Raw genomic sequence first — 18,853 nt, forward strand, 5'->3', positions numbered from 1 at the left:
GTGCTTATCATGGAGATTAATGATGAGAATTTTGGGTGTAATAAAGACTGGGAGGTATTTTTGAGAGTATTCATTATTCTTCTGTGTCCTTTACACTACACGGGTACTGCTATTCCCTGTGGACATTAGCCTTGCCTTTGTATTATTTGAATAAGTAGACATTCAGTGATCTAGTGGGTTAGACAAGTGGTTCTGGGTGCTATTCTACTGGTAAAATTTTTTTTTAGATTTATTTTTTAATTATTTTACTGTTGTTCAAGTACAGTTGTCTGCATTTACCCTCCACAACTTCCCCCGACCCCAGCCATTCCCACCTCCTTCCCCTGATTCCACTGCCCCCTCTTGGTTTTCTCCATGTGTTCTTTTTTTTTTTTTTTCTTGGTACCAAAACCTTTATTTATTTATTTTTTTTATATTAAATTTTATTTAGTTACTTTTCAAGTACATTTTTTTTTTAATCTATTTCTCCCATCCCCCCCCCCCCGCCCGGTCTCCCCCCTCCCTCCCATCATTCCCCCCCCCCCAGTCCTCATCTCTGTGTCTTTCATACTTGTTCCTCAAAATCCCTCCCCCTTTTTCCCCTTAAGTTCCCTTCCCTCTCCCCTCTGGTCGCTGCCCACTTGTTCTCTATTTCAGCGTCTTTGTTTTTATTCTGTTTGCTTGTTTGTTTTATTCTTTAGCTTCCTGTCAAAGGTGAGATCATATGGTATTTGTCCTTCAATGCCTGGCCTATTTCACTCAGCATAATGCTTTCCAGTTCCATCCACGTTGTTGCAAAAGGTAGTAGCTCCTTCTTTCTCTCTGCTGCATAGAATTCCATGGTGTATATGTACCACAATTTTTTGATCCATTCATTTACTGATGGGCACCTAGGTTGCTTCCAACTCTTGGCTATTGTAAATTGTGCTGCTATGAACATTGTGGTGCATAGGTTCTTTGAAATTGATGTTTTAGGATTCTTGGGGTATAATCCTAGCAGTGGAATTGCTGGGTCAAAAGGCAGGTCAATTTTTATTTTTCTGAGAAAATTCCATACTGTTTTCCATAATGGTTGTATCTACTGGTAAAATTTGAATAAAGTGATAACATAAGTTTCTAAAAGGAAGGAGAAATCTTGGTAGATAACTTAAAACTGAAGTTAGTGTCATAAAAAGTGTTTAGGATTGGAGAATTGGACAGGGGAAAGGAAAGCATTGTCTGGTTTTTAAGCTTGTACAGTATAGCTACTAGAGATAAACTAGGTGGGGATAGTCCATGGACTATTTTGCTTGAATGCTTGTTTTAATTTTCCCAAGGACATCCTTCAGCCTGCATTTTTGATATCAGTCCTTGGGAATAGAGTATTCATTATTGCTTACTGAATGATTTTGTTTAATAAATTCTGATCATGAAATATAGTGCCACTAGGTAATATTTTTGTAATACAAAAGGTACTGTGATGTGAGGAAGTACACTGCTTTGGAAACAGGATCAGGGACTGACTCTGCTGTCAACGTGGTGTGTGATTTTGAACTAATCACTTAATCATTGAGCCTTATATTTTCCTTATTTAGAAAATGAGGAATGGACTAAATGTGTTTGAAAAACTTTATTTTAAAAGGGTGGACTCATGTGGTAAAAATATGTATAAAGTTCATAACAGTGTCTTCTGACATTACCTCTATATTTCTAAATTACAATCTACCATCAATATCTCTCCACCCCCACTGTGTCTGTACCTGCACTCTGCCCTTTTCCCCTTTGCAATGAATAAACTGTTCAGTGTTGCATCTAAAGCTTCTCCATCTACTTGTGTAGAGGAATCCATCCCTTTTGTACTTAAGGGTTTTGCAATTGTATTTCTCCTTTTTATTTTCTATTTTTTCTCTACTAGATCATTTTCATCCGTATGTAGTCTGGTTGCTATTGCTATGTGACATAACTACCCCAAAACTTGTTGATGTAAAATACTTACTTTATCAGATTCACACATACAAATATTATGGGTCAATAATTCAAATAGGGTGCACCAGTGATGGCTTGTTTTTACTTCATAATGTCTGAGACCTCAGTTGGGAAGACTTGTTGGCTAGGGATAACCTGAAGGTAGGTTATTCCCCAGACTGGAATCATCTGGAGTGTCTTTACTCATGTGACTGGTAGTTAATTCTGGCAGTTGACCAAGATCTTGGCTGGGGCTGTTAACTAGAACATGTACTTGTGGCCTGGATTTCCTTACAATATGGGGACCTCAAGATGGTTGACTTTCTTACATGGTGGGTCAGAGTTTAAAAGCCAGTGTTTTGGTGAACATGGCGGTGGGAGTGATAATGAGGGTTAGATTCCATTTATTAATAGGGGGCTGGCAAGGTCACATTGTAGAAGAAAACATGGGATGGGAGATGATGCTTTTAAAATATTTTATTAATTTGAATGAGCGGGAGAAACATCAGTTTGTTGTTCCACTTATTCATTCATTGGTTCATTCTTTTTCTTAAATTTATTTTTTATTGTATTTTTTCATCATCATTTAGTCCCTTTATACTAGCTCCTCCCACCCCACAGTAATCATCATACATTTGTCCATGTCCATGAGTCTTTTTTCCTTTTTGCTCAATCCCTCCACCCCCTAACCTCCCTCCCCACCCACTTTAGCTGTCATCCTGCTCTCTGTCTATGAGTCTGTCTCTAGTTTGCTTATTAGTTCAGTTTGTTCATTAGATTCCACATATGAGTGAAATCATATGGTATTTGTCTTTCTCTGACTGGTTTATATCACTTAACATAATGTTCTCCAGGTACATCCACACTGTTGCAGATGGTAAATTTTTCTTCTTTTTTTTTACAACCGAGTAGTATTCCCTTGTGTAAATGCCCCATAGTTGTTTCATCCACTCACCTACTGATGGACACTTGGGCTGCTTCCATATCTTGGTGATTATAAATAGCACTGTAATGGACATAGGGGTGCTTATGTTCTTCCAAATTAGTGTTTTGGGTTTCTTTGGATATATTTACAGAAGTGGGATCACTGAGTCAAAAGGCAGATCTATTTTTAATGTTTTGAGGTATGTCCACCCTGCTTTCCACAGTGGCTGCACAAATCTGCATTCCCACCAATAGTGCAAAAGGGTTCCCCTTCCTCCACATCCTCGCCAGCACTTGTTTGTTGATTTATTGATGATAACCATTGTGGCAGGTGTGAGTTGATATGTCATTGTGGTTTTAATTTGTGTTTCTTGATGAGTAGTGATGTTGAGCATCTTTCATATGTCTGTTGGCCATCTGTGTGTCCTCTTTGGAGAAGTGTCTATTCAGGTCATTTGCCAGTTTTTTTAATTGGGTTGTTTGTTTTTTGGTGTTGAGTTTTGTAAGTTCTTTATATGTTTTGGATATTAACCCCTTAATAAATGTATCAGTGAAATGTGTTTTCCCATTCTGTGGGTCATCTTTTTATTTTGTTGATGTTTTCCTTTGCTGTGCAAAAACTTTTTAATTTGATGTGCCATATTTTGCTGTGTATAATACACTTTTTTGCCCAAGTTTTTGAGGGAAAAATAGGGCTGTGCATTATACATGGGTATAATTATTACATACCATGGGTATAATAATCCTGTGTATAATGAATACAAAGATGTGGGTATGCATTATATATGGCAAAATATGGTATATCATTGGAATCATGATAGGAATAGCATTGAATCTATAGATTGTTCTGGGTAGTATGGACATTTTTATGATGTGAATTCTTTCTATCCATGAACACAGTATGTGCTTTCCCTTTCTTGCATCTTCTTCAATTTCTTTATTCAGTGTCTTACAATTTTCCGGGTACAGGTCTTTTACATCACAGGTTTATTCCTAGGTTTTTTATTCTTTTTGAAGCAGTTGTGAATAGGATTGTTTTTTTAGTTTTCCTTTGTTCATTACTGGCATATAAAAATGCATCTGACTCTGGATATTAACTTTGTATCCTGGTTGGTTTTTGTATGTATGTTCCTTGCCAGGGGCTCAAACCCACAACCTTGGTGTATCGAGATAATGGTCTAACCAACTGAGCAACCTGGCCAGGGCCCTAGAATATTGTTATGGCTATCTTTGGACAATACTGTTGCCATAGTTTACTCTTTTGCCACACTTCACCTCCCTCCTACACCTAATTACATGCAAAAGACACCAACCTCCTCCTCAGAGACCTCTAAATTCACAACCCATTGTGACAGCTGAAAATCCAGTACGTTGTCATCTAAGTCAGGTCCAGATACAGATCAGGTTCCTTGGGTATGGTTTCTTGAGAATGATTGCTTTTTTTCTGAAGACCCACGAAGAGACAGGTAATGTTCCCACATAATTAACATACAATATTGGAAAGGCACATGTAAACCACAGTAGTCATTCCTGTACAAACAAGAGGGATTAGGGAGGCACACGGTAGTCTATAGCAATTCTAAAGCCTGCTTAGGTACATGTAAAATACCTGGCTAGGTATTTTCTTGACTGGGGCTCAGTCATGTTATCTAGTTGTTCTGAGTGGGCCCTGGCTGCTTCTTTTGGTCTTTTGTTTCGCCTTCTGAATTACCCCATTTTTTTTCTCCAGAAGAATTTATCTTGTTTGAAACTGAGTAATCTTCTGAGCTTGCTTTCTGTCTATAGTGTGGTTTAAGGTCCAAAGGCCTCCTTTTATTTTATATAGTTACTGTCCTTTTCATTCTAAGCTAATATAACACCTTTAAAAACGTAGGGACTTCCTGTGTGGTAGCTCATAATTGACTTCATGAGACAAAAGCCATACCCACAAATCTCTTATAGCAATTTTTTTCCCACCTTAGGCTCCCTGTGAGGCTGCCGTGGAACAAAACTCTCAAGATCCTAAATTAATCTTGTGTCTGACAGGATCTATAAGGTGCTGACTTAGATCTTGCTAAGCTTTTAAGAATGGATTTCACAGTCCCAGTCTAGATTAATCTTTGCCCTGAGACCCTTTCTTATTTCAAGAACACTTTGCTAAAATAATTAAATTAAAAAATGAGAACACTTTGCTGACAGAAAAGACTGTTTTGAGCCCTTTACATTTCCTTGAAATTCTACTCAAAAAGTGAATAGCTCATTCTTTAGTTCATCTCTCTTTGTTCTCTCAATTAAGGTAGCTAGAAGAAGTTAACTGTTTCTTCAACATTCTACATAGAATCTCCTTAATTCCTTAAGTACAGTTGACCCTCAAAAAGTTGATTTGAACTGCACGGGTCCACTTTTATGTAGATTTTTTATCAATAAATATATTGGAAAAATATTTTGAGATTTGTGATAATTAAAAAAAATTGCAAATGACCTGTGTAGCTTAGAAATACTTATAAAGTTAAGAAAAAGGTATGCCATGAGTGCATAAATATATGTAGATACTAATCTATGTTATCATTTTATGATAGAAACAAAATATACACAAATCTATTATAGAAAGTTAAAATTTGTCAAAACTTAGGCACACAAACACAGACTGTACCTGGCAACATTCACTGTTGAGATAAATGTAAATAAAATAAAGATGCAAAAGTTAACTGTAGTACATACTGTACTCCTGTAATAATTTCATAACTACCTTCTGTTGCTATTGTTGTGAGCTTGAGTGTTGTGAGAATCCGCTTAAAATGCCGTGTGACCTTCATCATCTCCATGTGAGGAATTCGTCTGGAGTCAATTGCATATTACAGTCAAAGTGATCTCTTGTGGTTCTTGTGCATTTTTCATTGTTTTTTTTTTTTTATTTTATTTAGTTATTTTTCAAGTACAGTTTTTTGTCTATTTTTCCCATCCCAGCCTCCCCCGCCCCTTGCTCCCCACCTCCCTCCCATTTCCACCCCCCCCCCTTAGTTCTCGTCCCTGTGTCCTTCCTATTTGTTCCTCCAAATCCATCCCCCTTTCTCCCCTTAACTTCCCTTCCTTCTCCACTCTGGTCACTATCCCCTTGTTCTCTATTTCAGTGTCTTTGTTTTCTGTTTGTTTTTTTTTTCTGCTTGCTTGTTTGTTTTGTTGTTTAGCTTCCTGTTAAAGGTGAGATCATATGGTATTTGTCTTTCAGCACCTGGCCTATTTCACTCAGCATAATGCTTTCCAGTTCCATCCATGTTGTTGCAAATGGTAGTAGCTCCTTCTTTCTCTCTGCAGCATAGAATTCCATTGTGTATATGTACCACAATTTTTGGATCCATTCATTTACTGATGGGCACCTAGGTTGCTTCCAACTCTTGGCTATTGTAAATTGTGCTGCTATGAACATTGTGGTGCATAGGTTCTTTGATATTGATGTTTTAGGATTCTTAGGATATAATCCCAGCAGTGGGATTGCTGGGTCAAAAGGCAGGTCGATTTTTATTTTTCTGAGAAAAATCCATACTGTTTTCCATAATGGTTGTACCAGTCTGCACTCCCACCAACAGTGAACTAAGGACCCCTTTTCCCCACAACCCCCTCCAACATTTGTTGTTTGTTGCTTTGTTTATGATAGCCATCCTGACTGGTGTAAAGTGGTATCTCATTGTGGTTTTAATTTGCATCTCTCTGATAGCTAATGATATTGAGCATCTCTTCATATGTCTCTGAATGTTCTGTATGTCCTCCTTGGAGAAGTGTTTGTTCAAGTCCTTTTCCCATTTTCTAATTGGGTTGGGTGTCTTCTTAGAGTGGAGTCGTGTAAGTTCTTTATATATTTTAGAGATTAAACCTTTGTCTGAGGTATCATTGGCAAATATGTTTTCCCATACAGTTGGTTGTCTTGCTAATTTAATACTGTTTTCTTTAGCCATGCAGAAGCTTTTTATTTTGATGAGATCCCATTTGTTTATTCTTTCCTTTACATTCCTTACTCTAGGGGACATATCAGTAAAGAAGTTGCTGCGTGAAATATCTGAGATTTTCTTGCCAATGTTCTCCTCTAGGACTTTAATGGTGTTATGACTTATATTTAAGTCTTTTATCCACCTTGAATTTATTTTGGTGTATGGTGTAAGTCTGTGCTCAAGTTTCATTTTTTTGCATGTAGCTGTCCAGTTCTCCCAACACCATTTGTTGAAGAGGCTATCTTTACTCCATTTTATGTTACTGCCCCCTTTGTCGAATATTAATTGACTGTAGAGAGTTGGGTTGATTTCTGGGCTCTCTGTTCTGTTCCATTGGTCTATGTGCCTGTTTTTATGCCAGTACCAGGCTGTTTTGATTACAGTGGCCTTGTAATACAGTTTGATATCAGGTATTGTGATCCCCCCTACTTTGTTCTTCTTTCTCAAAAGAGCAGCTGCTATTCGAACTCGTTTATGGTTCCATATAAATTTTCGAACTGTTTGTTCTATGTCTGTGAAATATGCCATTGGTACTTTAATAGGTATTGCATTGAATCTGTATATTGCTTTGGGTAGTATGGACATTTTGATGATGTTAATTCTTCCAATCCATGAACAAGGTATGTTTCCATTTGTTTGTGTCTTCCTTGATTTCGTTCTTCAGGGCTGTGTAGTTTTCTGCATACAGGTTTTTTACCTCCTTGGTTAGGTTTATTCCCAGATATTTTATTTTTCTTTTTGCTATATCAAATGGGATTTTTCTCTTTATTTCTGCTTCTGCTGATTCACTATTGGTATACAAAAATGCCTTTGATTTCTGGATATTGACTTTGTAACCAGCTGTTTTGCCAAACTCATTAATTAGTTTGAGCAGTTTTTGGGTAGAGTCTATAGGATTTTCCATGTACACTATCATGTCATCTGCAAACAGTGACAGTTTTGCTTCCTCCTTTCCTATTTGGATGCCTTTTATTTCCTTTTCTTGCCTGATCGCTGTGGCTTAAACTTCCAATACTATATTGAATAGAAGTGGTGAAAGTGGACAACCTTGTCTTGTTCCTGATCTTAGTGGAAAAGCTTTTAGTTTTTTCCCATTGAGTATGATATTGGCTGTAGGTCTCTCATATATGGCCTTTATTATTTTGAGAAATGCTCCCTGTATTCCCACTTTGCTGAGTGTTTTTATCATAAATGGGTGTTGTACCTTATCGAAAGCTTTTTCCACATCTATTGATATGATCATGTGATTTTTGTCTTTGCTTTTGTTTATGTGATGTATTACATTTACTGATTTGCGAATATTGAACCATCCTTGCATCCCTGGGATGAATCCTACTTGATCATGGTGTATGATCTTTTTGATATATTGTTGGATGCGATTTGCCAATATTTTGTTGAGGATTTTAGCATCTATGTTCATCAGCGATATTGGCCTGAAGTTTTCTTTCTTTGTTGTGTCTCTATCTGGTTTTGGAATTAGGATGATGCTGGCTTCATAAAAAGAATTTGGGAGTTTTCCATCCTTCTGAATTTTTTGAAATAGTCTGTGGAGAATAGGGGTTAGCTCTTCCTTAAATGCTTTGTAGAATTCTCCTGTGAAACCATCTGGTCCGGGGCTTTTGTGCTCTGGGAGTTTTTTGATTACTGCTTCAATTTCTTTTGCTGTTATTGGTGTATTTAGATTTTCTGCTTCTTTTTCACTGAGTTTTGGAAGATTGTATTTTTCTAGAAATGTGTCCATTTCCCCTAGGTTTTCAAATTTCTTGGCATACAGTTCTTCATAGTAATTTCTTACAATCTCTTCTATTTCTGTGGTATCAGTTGTAATCTCTCCTTTTTCATTTCTGATTCTGTTTCTTTGTGTCCTCTCTCTTTTCTTGATGAGACTACTTAAAGGCTTGTCTATTTTGTTTATCTTCTCAAAGAACCAACTCCTGGATTCATTGATCCTTAAAATTGTGCTTTTAGTTTCTATGTCATTTAATTCTGCTCTAATCTTGGTTATTTCCTTCCTTCTGCTTGCTCTGGGCTGTCTTTGTTGTTGTTCCTCAAGTTCTTGCAGGCGTAGGGTTAGGTTGTTTGTTTGAAATGTTTCTATATTCTTTAGGTAGGCCTGTATTGCTATAAACTTCCCTCTCAGGACTGCCTTCGCTGTGTCCCATAAGTTTTGGGTTGTTGTGAGATCATTTTCATTTGTTTCCAGAAATGTTTTGATTTCTTCCCTAATTTCATTCTTGACCCGTTCGTTGTTTAATAGCATACCATTCAGTCTCCATGTTTTGGGGTGCTTTGGGTTTTTTTCTTTGGGGTTGGTTTCTAATTTCAGTCCCTTGTGGTCAGAGAAGATGCTTGGTATGATTTCAATTTTCTTGAATTTGTTGAGGCTCCTCTTGTGTCCTATCATGTGGTCTATCTTTGAAAATGTTCCATGTACATTTGAAAAGAATGTGTATTTAGCTTCTTTGGGATGAAGGGCTCTATATATATCAGTTAAGTCCATTTCATCTAGGGTGTTGTTTAATGCCACAATATCTTTGTTGATAATTTGTTTGGAAGATCTGTCCATTTTTGATAGTGGGGTGTTCAAATCCCCTACTATGATTGTGTTGCTGTCAATATCTTTCTTGAAGTCCTCTAAGATTTTCTTGATATATTTGGGTGCCCCTATGTTTGGTGCATATATGTTTACAATGTTAATGTCTTCTTGGTGGATTCTTCCCTTGAGTATAATGAAATGACCTTCTGGGTCTCTCTTTATAGCCTTTTTTTTTGAAGTCTATTTTGTCTGATATGAGAATTGCTACCCCAGCTTTTTTTTCTTGTCCGTTTGCTTGGAAAACTTGTTTCCAGCCTTTCACTTTTAGTCTGTGATGGTCTTTTGTCCTGAGGTGAGTCTCTTATAGGCAGCATATGTGTGGGTCATGCTTTCTTATCCATTGAGCTATTCTGTGTCTTTTGATTGGAGAATTAAATCCATTTACGTTTAAGGTTATTATTGATAGGTACTTATTCATTGCCATTTTTGTACCTGTGTTCCTCTCTGTCTCCCTCTTATCCTTCCTTCCCTCAAAGCAGTCCTTTTAGTATTTCTTGTAGAGCTGGTTTGGTGGAGGCATATTCTTTTAGACTTCTTTTGTCTTGGAAGCTCTTTATTTGGCCATCTATCTTGATTGAGAGCCTTGCTGGGTAAAGTAGCCTTGGTTATAGGCCTCTGGTTCTCATTACTTGAAATATTTCTTGCCATTCTCTTCTTGCTTGAAGTGTTTCCATTGAGAAGTCAGTAGCTAACCTTATTGGGGCTCCCTTGTATGTTATTTCTTTTTTCTCCCTTGCTGCCTTTAAGATTCTCTCTTTGTCTTGGAATTTTGCCATTTTGATGATGATGTGTCTTGAAGTGGGCCTCCTTGGGTTCCTCTTGGTTGGGACTCTCTGTGATTCCTGGATTTGTGAGACTTTTTCTCTTATCAAATTAAGAAAATTTTCTCTCATTACTCGTTCAAATACGTTTTCTATCCCTTGTTCTTCTTCTTCTCCTTCTGGTATTCCTATTATTCTGATATTATTATGTTCCATATTGTCTTGCATTTCTCTTAATCCTTCTTCATTCTTTCTGAGCCTCTTCTCATTTTCTTGCTCTTTTCTGTGAGATGCTTTCTACCTTGTCCTCCAACTCACTAATCCTATCCTCCGCTTCATCTATCCTACTTTGGAAACTTTCTACCGTGTACTTCAATTCGGAAATTGTATTCTTCATTTCCTCTTGTCTCTTGCTGATGGTTTCCATTTCCTTTTTGATGTTGCTGTAGTTTGCAGAGAGATCATTATAGTTCCCCTGTAGTTTCTGGTAGCTCACTGTGAGCTCTTTGAACTTCGTAATAACCAGTGCTTTGAATTCACTGTCTGATAGTTGATCAGCGTCTATTTCATCTAACATTCTTTCTGAAGTTTCTGCTTTTTCTTTCATTTGGGGATTGTTTCTTTGTCTTCCCATTGTTTGAGACTCTTCTTGTTAGTCTCTGCTTCCAAAATTGATCTGTTCTGAAACACTGGTTTTATGGTGTAAACTTCTGTGGTATGTTCCTTGTGAAGTTCAGTGGTACAGACTCCTTCAAGTTTCTTGATGTTTTCGTCTCCACCTACACTCACGCTGGTCCTCGCGCTGGTCCCTGCGTTGGTCGCCTACCACTGCTGAATGTCCCGGCTCTAGTAGCCGCCTCCTCAAGCACCCAGGCCCGTTACTAGGGCAGTGGCACAGAGGCTGGGAATGTCCTGGCTCCCGTATCTGGCTCTCTCTGCTGCCCAGGGCCGTCAGAGGGGTTTGGAGTGTCCCGGTTTCTGTACCTGACTCCCCGGCGTCTAGTCCTGTCTCTATGGCAGTGGCACAGAGGCTTAGAAAGTCCCAGCTCCCGTACCTGATTCCCCAGTGTCCAATCCCGTCGCTATGGCAGCAGCACAGGGGCTGAGACCCTCCCAGTTCCCATAGAGGGATCCTCTGCCACCCAGGGCTGTCTCAGGGGTTTGGAGTGTCCCGGCTTCCGTACCTGACTCCCCTGCGTCCAGTCCCGTCGCTATGGCAGCGGCACAGGATTTGAGAGCTTCCGGGCTCCCGTAGCTGGCTCTTCAGCTGCGTCACAGGGGTTTGGAGAGTCCCAGCTTCCGTACCTGACTCCCCGGAGTCCAGTCCCGTCGCTATGGCAGCGGCACAGGATTTGAGAGCTTCCCGGCTCCCGTAGCTGGCTCCTCAGCTGAGTCACAGGGGTTTGGAGAGTCCCGGCTTCCGTACCTGACTCCCCAGCGTCCAGTCCCGTGGCTATGGCAGCGGCACAGGATTTGAGAGCTTCCCGGCTCCCGTAGCTGGCTCCTCTGCTGCGTCACAGGGGTTTGGAGAGTCCCGGCTTCCGTACCTGGCTCCCCGGCGTCTAGTCTCTATGGCAGCGGCACAGGATTTGAGAGCTTCCCGGCTCCCGTAGCTGGCTCCTCAGCTGCGTCACAGGGGTTTGGAGAGTCCCAGCTTCCGTACCTGACTCCCCGGCGTCCAGTCCCATCGCTATGGCAGCGGCACAGGATTTGAGAGCTTCCCGGCTCCCGTAGCTGGCTCCTCAGGGTCCAGGCCTGTCTCTATGGCGGCGTCACAGGGGCCTTTGGTGTCCCAGCTCCTGCAACTGACCCTTCCGTTGCCCAGGCCGGTAGCTATGGCATCGGCACAAGGGTGTCCCCACTCCGGTTCCTGACTCCTCTGTCTCCCAGGACCGTCACAGGGGCTTGGAGTGTCCGGCTTCCGTACCTGACTCCCTGGCTCCCAGGCCTGTTGCTCTGGCGGCAGCACAGGGGCCGCGTGAGACCCAGCTCCAGTAGCTGACTCTGCCGCCGTCTGGTGTTTCAGCGTCGGTCACAATCTCTGGTCTTTTAATTTTATAAATGCTGGGTAACCGATGGTTTATTGTGCTGTTTCTCCATAGATCTGCCAGGATTTTCACCCATGAGTACAGGAGCTAGTATCCGCTCCATCTTACTCCGTCGCCATCTTCCCAGCATCCGCCCATTGTTTACTACAATACTGTGAACCTTGAATAACACCATGCCGCCTATACAGAGTGCCATGTTGGAAATGCACTCTGTATAGGGTGCAGAAACGTCAGAAGCAGTTGAATTACTTTATATGTACTGCAAATTGAAGTGTATAGCTGTAGTTGTGCCTGCCATTTCAAGATAAATGAATCTAGCATAAGTACCACTGTAAAAAAAGAAAAATTTTGTGAAGCTGTTGCTTCAGCTATACCAGCAGGTACAAAACTTTGTGCTTTTTGCTAAGTACACTTTTATCTCATATTGAAAATTCACCTTTTATGTGAGTGCAGGATTGCTATAAGAAAGGCGTAACTATGGACTATGATATAATTCCAAAAAAATGAAAAGTGATTATATGACAACTTAAAGCAAAAAGGAAGGAATAGGAGAATTTAAGGCCAGCATAAGGATGGTTTGATAATTTTAGAAAGAAATTTGGCATAAAAAATGTCAAGGTAACAGGAGAAACAGCTTCTGCTGAACAAGAAGTAGCAGACGAGTTCCCAGACATCATTAAGAAAATTATTGAGGAGAAGAAATATTTGCCTGAACTGGTTTTTAATGCACACTAAAGTGCCCTCTTTGGGAAAATGCCACAAAGGACATGTATTAGTGAGGAAATGCGCATCAGGATTTCAGGCAACAACAGGCTAACTCTACTGTGTTGTGCAAATGCAGTTGGGTTCATGATCAGGACTGCTCCTCTCTCTAAAGCTGCTAACCCCAGAGTCTTGAAGAGAAAAGATAAACACCAGCTGCCAGTCTTTTGGTTGTACAAGGAAGCCTGGACAATGAGAACCCTTCTTCTGGATTGGCTTTTTTTGATGCTTTGTTCCTGAAGTCAGGAAGTATTGTACTTTGCCAGTGAGGGACTGGCTTTTAAAGGTCTTTTGCTAGTGGCCACCCAGAACCCCATGAGTTCAACACCAAAGGCATCAAGATGGTCTTGCCCCCAAAACACATTGTTTCTAATTCAGCCTCTTGGTCAGGGAGTCATAAGGACCTGGAAATGCTTGTCGAAACTGTAGAAGAGAACTCTGATAGAACATCATGAAAGTCTGGAAGGATTATATACCATTGAAGATGCCATTGTTGATAAAGAAAAATCTGTGAAAGTCATCAAGCCTGAATAAGTTCCTGCTGGAGAAAACTGTCCAGATGTTGTATGTGAATTCACAGGATTTATGACAAAGCCAGTCAAGGAAATCATGAGATTGTGAATATGACAAAAAAAGGTGGGTGGTGAAAACTTTCAAGATATGAATCCTGGAAAAATTCAAGAGCTGATAGGCACCACACCAGAGAAATTAACAGAAGATGACTTGATGGAGAGCAGTGCTTCAGAACCTGTGTCAGATGTGAGGAAAAAGATGTAGAAGAAGCAGAGCCAGAAAACAGACATTAGACAGTCTGACAGGAGGGTTCTGATTATTCAGGCTTGCTTTTGGCTTCTTTTATGACATGAACCTTCCTATGCTACTGACACTGGAAGTAAAGTGGATGGTGGAAGTGCCTGAAGGGTTGGTACTATGTAGAAACATTTTTAGAGAAATGAAAAAGTGAAAAAGGCAAATTACGATGTATTTCTATAAGGTTACATCAGTGGAGCCTCTCTCCTGTTTGCCTTTCCATGTAGTCTGCTCTGCCACCCCTGAGGTCACAAGACCAGTGCCCCCTCTTTTTCCTTCCCTCCAGGCTGCTCAGTGTGAAGACAAGGATGAAGACCTTGATGATGATGCACTGCCACTTACGGTGATTCAGTGCTACTTAGTGAATAGTAAATAATCACATGACATAAACTTACTGTATTGATAAATGTATTTTATCAATACATTTGATAAAATGTATAAAAATGTATTGTATGAAAATACATTTTATCAAATGTATTGATAAAAACATAAAATACATTTATCAATACAGTACTGTAAATGTATTTTCCTTATAATTTCCTTAACATTTTCTTAAGAATGAAGTATATAAAACTTATGCAAAGTATGTGTTAATTGATGATGTTATTGGTGAAGCTTCTGGTCAACAGTAGTCTATTAATAGTTAAGTTTTGGGGGCGTCCAAAGTGATGCGCAGATTTTCGACTGCATAGGAATCAGCACCCTTAACTCCTGTGTTGTTCAAGAGTCTACTATATATATTTTATTTGCTATAATACTGTAGGTAATAGTTTTGCCAAACTTTCCATTACTATATAACAAGGATCTCTAATTCAGCCTTCAGTAGTATTTTCCTCACTTTCCTTTAAGCCGTTTCTGACACCCTCCTTGAGGCTTATTAGTCTTCAATTAAATCTCCTTAATGCCTTTTATATTTGTGAACTCAAACCTCAGGTGGGTCCTCATCTGTTCCTGGCTATACTGGAACTGTCCCCTAACCCAGAGGTTCTTCCCAAAATTGCCTGGAGGGTTGGTTGTAACATAAATTGCTGGGCCCCATCCCCAGAATTTCTGTTTCAGTTGATCCTGAGTGGGACCTGAGAATGTGCATTACTAACAAGTTCCCAGGTGATGGCTGATGATGTTGATTGGAGGATCAGACTGTGAAAATCACTGATGTGAACCAGGGTTAGCAAAGTTTTTCTAGTAAAGACCAGATTGCAAATATTTTAGGCTTCGTTGGCAAGATTATCTCTATTGCAACGTCTCAACTCTGCCTTTGTGATGCAGAAGCAACCAAGGACAATACAAAAATAAAAGAATTTACAAAGGTTTATTTACACACTGGAAACTGGCTGAATTTGACCTGTGAGCATTACTGTATTTTGTCATGTATAATGCTCACATTTTTGCCCAATTTTTTAAGGGAAAAATAAGGATGAGCATTATACATTGGTATAATGATTACATGCCATGGGTATAATAATGGGTATAATAATCCCATGTATAATGTACACAGAATGTGGGTGCACACTATACACAGGAGTGTATTATAAGTGGCAAAATACAGTAGTTTGTAAATTCCCAATTTAATACCATTAATTGGCACATACTCTTCTAGCTACTGATACATTTTCCACTTCTCTTTAAAGCAAAGCTCTTTGAAAGGGTTGTCTGTATTTTTATGTTTTTATTTTCTCAAAAATTTTATCTACTCTGAACAGGTGACATTTCAAATATTTTAGAATTCAAAATGTATTAAAGCCCAGATCAGTGTGATTCAGCTGGTCGAGCGTCAGCCTGCAAAGCAAGAGGTCACCAGTTTGATTCCCGGATCAGGGAACATGCCTCAGTTGTGGGACAGTCTGCAGTTGGATCAATGTTTTTCTCCCCCTCTTTCTCCCTCCCTCTACCTTCCCTAAAGATAAATAAATAACCTTTAAAAAATATTAAATACCTCTGTACATAGGTCAGTTTGCATGTGTAGGACCATAACTCTACATTATATAGATGAGTTGCTGATTCAAAAGTGGTATGCGTTACTAATTTCAGTAAATATTGCCAAATCGGTCTCCAGAGAAATGCCAGCTTATACTTTTCAACACTTATTTTCAGGTGGTTTGGTATTCATCAATTTGAGATGTGAAAAATGGAATCTCATAATTTTAATTTGCTTTGAATTTTTCTTTTCTGGGAACTGTTCACTCATATCTTGGCCCATTTTCTGTCTGATTGTTGACCTTTTACTATGATTTGTGGGAGTGAAACTGGAAAAGTTGGTGTTCATGCTGCTGGTCACTACGAGAACCAATAAGTAGAGACAAGGATTGAATCCTTATGGGCACTTGATTCAGATGCTGTGGGTTAGAGAAGATGGCCTATGATGTACCCTCACAAACTGTCTTAACATCTCGTCTCAAGCTGACCATTTTTTAGGGAGAATGAAAGGGTAGGTAAGGGGTTTTGGAAAAAGTTGACAAAGAGTCTCGCAGTCCAGCAGCATTTTTCCTAGTATTTCTCTATCTGCTGATCAACAGTTCTTTTTCTCCATCTCCCACATTCCCTCCCTGGAACACAATGGCTCATATACCATCTCCATCTCTTGCAGACCCTCTGGGGCACAAAAGTTGAATGCTTGTTGATGTCCTGGAGTAGTGTAGGTCAAGGGTCCCCAACCTTTTAGGCACCAGGGACTGGTTTACGTTTTGTGGAAGACGACAGACATTTTTTTCCACGGATGGAAGTGGGAAGGAGACAGGAGGTAGAGTTCAGGTGGTAATGGGAGCAAAGTTTTGCTCACTGGCATGAAGCTCACCTCTTGCTGTTTGCTCCAGTTCCTAGTAGGCCATGGGCAGGTACCCCTCTGGTCTGTGGCCCAGAGGTTGGGGATCCTTGATGTAGGTCATGCATTCTGACATTTTCAACATGTATTAATCATTTAAGCATATCATCTGAAGATAAAATCTTTCACTTTTGAGTTCCCCTCTCAGGAGCTCTTTCTAGACTAAAAGAAATAGTTCTGTGTGAAATGAATTGTAAATATTTTACCCAAGGTTGTCTTGTTATTTTTTGACTCTGCTTATAGTGCAGTTTTTTTTGTCATGCATATATTTTTAGTTTTTATGCTGTTCTCTTTGTTAGTCATTCCTTTACAACTAAAAAAAGGTCCTCCTTAGTTTCCTACTTAACTGAAATTATCTTGAAACTCTCCTATGTTTTCTTGATTTATCTGGAATTCATATTGATGCAAGGTATAAGAAGGGACCCAACTTTTTACCCTCTGTGGTTTTTCTGTTGTTCCAACACTGTGTGTTGAATAACCCATCTTTTCTCTACTTCTGTGAACTTGTAGTGTTTTAAATTATATATGTAGATGGGTCTATTTCCAGACTCTGTTTTATTCCAACATTGGCTGCTGTGAACCACACTGTGATTTCTAAGTCAGAGATTATTTCTGTATTGGTCATTTAAAAATTACATTCATCACCCTGGCTGATGTGACTTTATTGGTCAAAATGTCATCCCGTAGGCTGAAAAAGTTTGCAGGTTCTATTCCCAGTCAAGGCACGTGCCTGGGTTGCAGGCTAGGTCCCCAGTTAGGGGTGTGTGAAAGGCAACCAGTTGATGTTTCCCTCTTATATTGCTGTTTCTCTCCCTCTTTCTCTCTCTGTCTTCCCCTGTCTAAGCATGTCTATGGGTAAGGATTAAAAAAAAGATAAAAATTACATTCATCAACAAAAGGGGCAAAAAGAGTTGCAAGTGCGTCTTCTGATTGACCAACTTTCTTAACAAGTTTAAATACCTTTCTGGATGTTTGTGTACAGTGACAAATTCAAATACAGCTTGAAATGACTAGGGCCATCATTTAGTTAGTGATTCATTACTGTATTTTGCCATGTGTAATGCACACTTTTTGCCCACATGTTTGAGGGAAAACTAAGGATATGCATTATGCATGGGTATAATAATCCCATGTATAATGCACACAGAAAAGAGGGTGTGCATTACATACAGCAAAATACAGCATTTAGCTCATCATTCAGTAACTCAAGCCACCCAGTGGGTCACTCAGTTGGTCAATTAGTCACTTAACCCACCTATACATTCAAGCAATCAATCACTGATTAAAAATAATAAATCACTGATGTAATCAATTAATTATTCAGTCAACACTCAGTGTCCATTTTGTGCTATGCACAGGATATAATGCTAAGATTATAATGTAAACCATGGATATAATTTTCAATGTCTTCATACTATTCTATTGGCTACGAATACCATAGTGTATTTATCAGATCCCTTTAATGTTATTGAAAATTTTTTCATTATTATTAACAGTGTTCCATAGAATTCTTAGATATACATCCTACTATTGTGCCTCAGGTCTTTTAAAAGGAAAAAGTCTTAGGTATTCTTTTTTCCATATCCTTGCCAAAGTTGAGTATTGCCAATCTTAATTTTTGCCAGTCTGATAAGGAAGAAACAATACTTCATTTTTATTTACTTTTCTCTCATTTAATGATGTTGACCATGTCTTCATTTTAGGGAATGTTTGCATTTCTTTTGTAGAATGCCTACTCATGTTCTTTGATCACTTTTCTCATTGATTTGTAAGGATTACTCGTATAACTATATTAAACCTTTGTAGCGTGTTTCTTTCTCAATTTTTAAAAAAACTTGATTTTGATGTTTATAGTTTTATGTAGTCAAGTTTATGCATCTTTATTTTATTTATTTATTTATTTTGTCTAGATGTTTGGTTTGGAAAGGATGCAAATATGTGAAAGATTTTTTTTTTAGTGTTTTTTTTTAAAGATTTTATTTATTTATTTTTAGAGAGAAGGAAGGGAGGGAGAAAGAGAGGAAGAGAAACACCAATGTGTGGTTGCCTCTCGCGTGGCCCGCACTGGGGACCTGGCCTGCAACCCAGGCATGTGCCCTGACTGGGAATTGAACCGGCGACCTCTTGATTCACAGCCCGCACTCAATCCACTGAGCTACACCAGCCGGGGCTGAAAGATTTTCTTTTTGAGTATAGAAATAATTAAAGTGGATGGATTTAAAACACACCAAAGAAATTGCTGG

General features: G+C 39.2%; 1 protein-coding gene across 9 annotated transcripts in view; it reads left to right on the forward strand.

The window, feature by feature from the left end:
• Positions 1–18,853, forward strand: part of JAK2 (Janus kinase 2) — a 196,253-nt gene that overhangs the window by 86,482 nt on the left and 90,918 nt on the right. The window lies entirely within an intron of this gene.

This window comes from Artibeus jamaicensis, unplaced genomic scaffold (genome assembly GCF_021234435.1).
Source record: "Artibeus jamaicensis isolate MK-2021 breed Jamaican fruit bat unplaced genomic scaffold, CSHL_Jam_final scaffold_1964, whole genome shotgun sequence".
Classification (NCBI taxonomy): domain Eukaryota; kingdom Metazoa; phylum Chordata; class Mammalia; order Chiroptera; family Phyllostomidae; genus Artibeus; species Artibeus jamaicensis.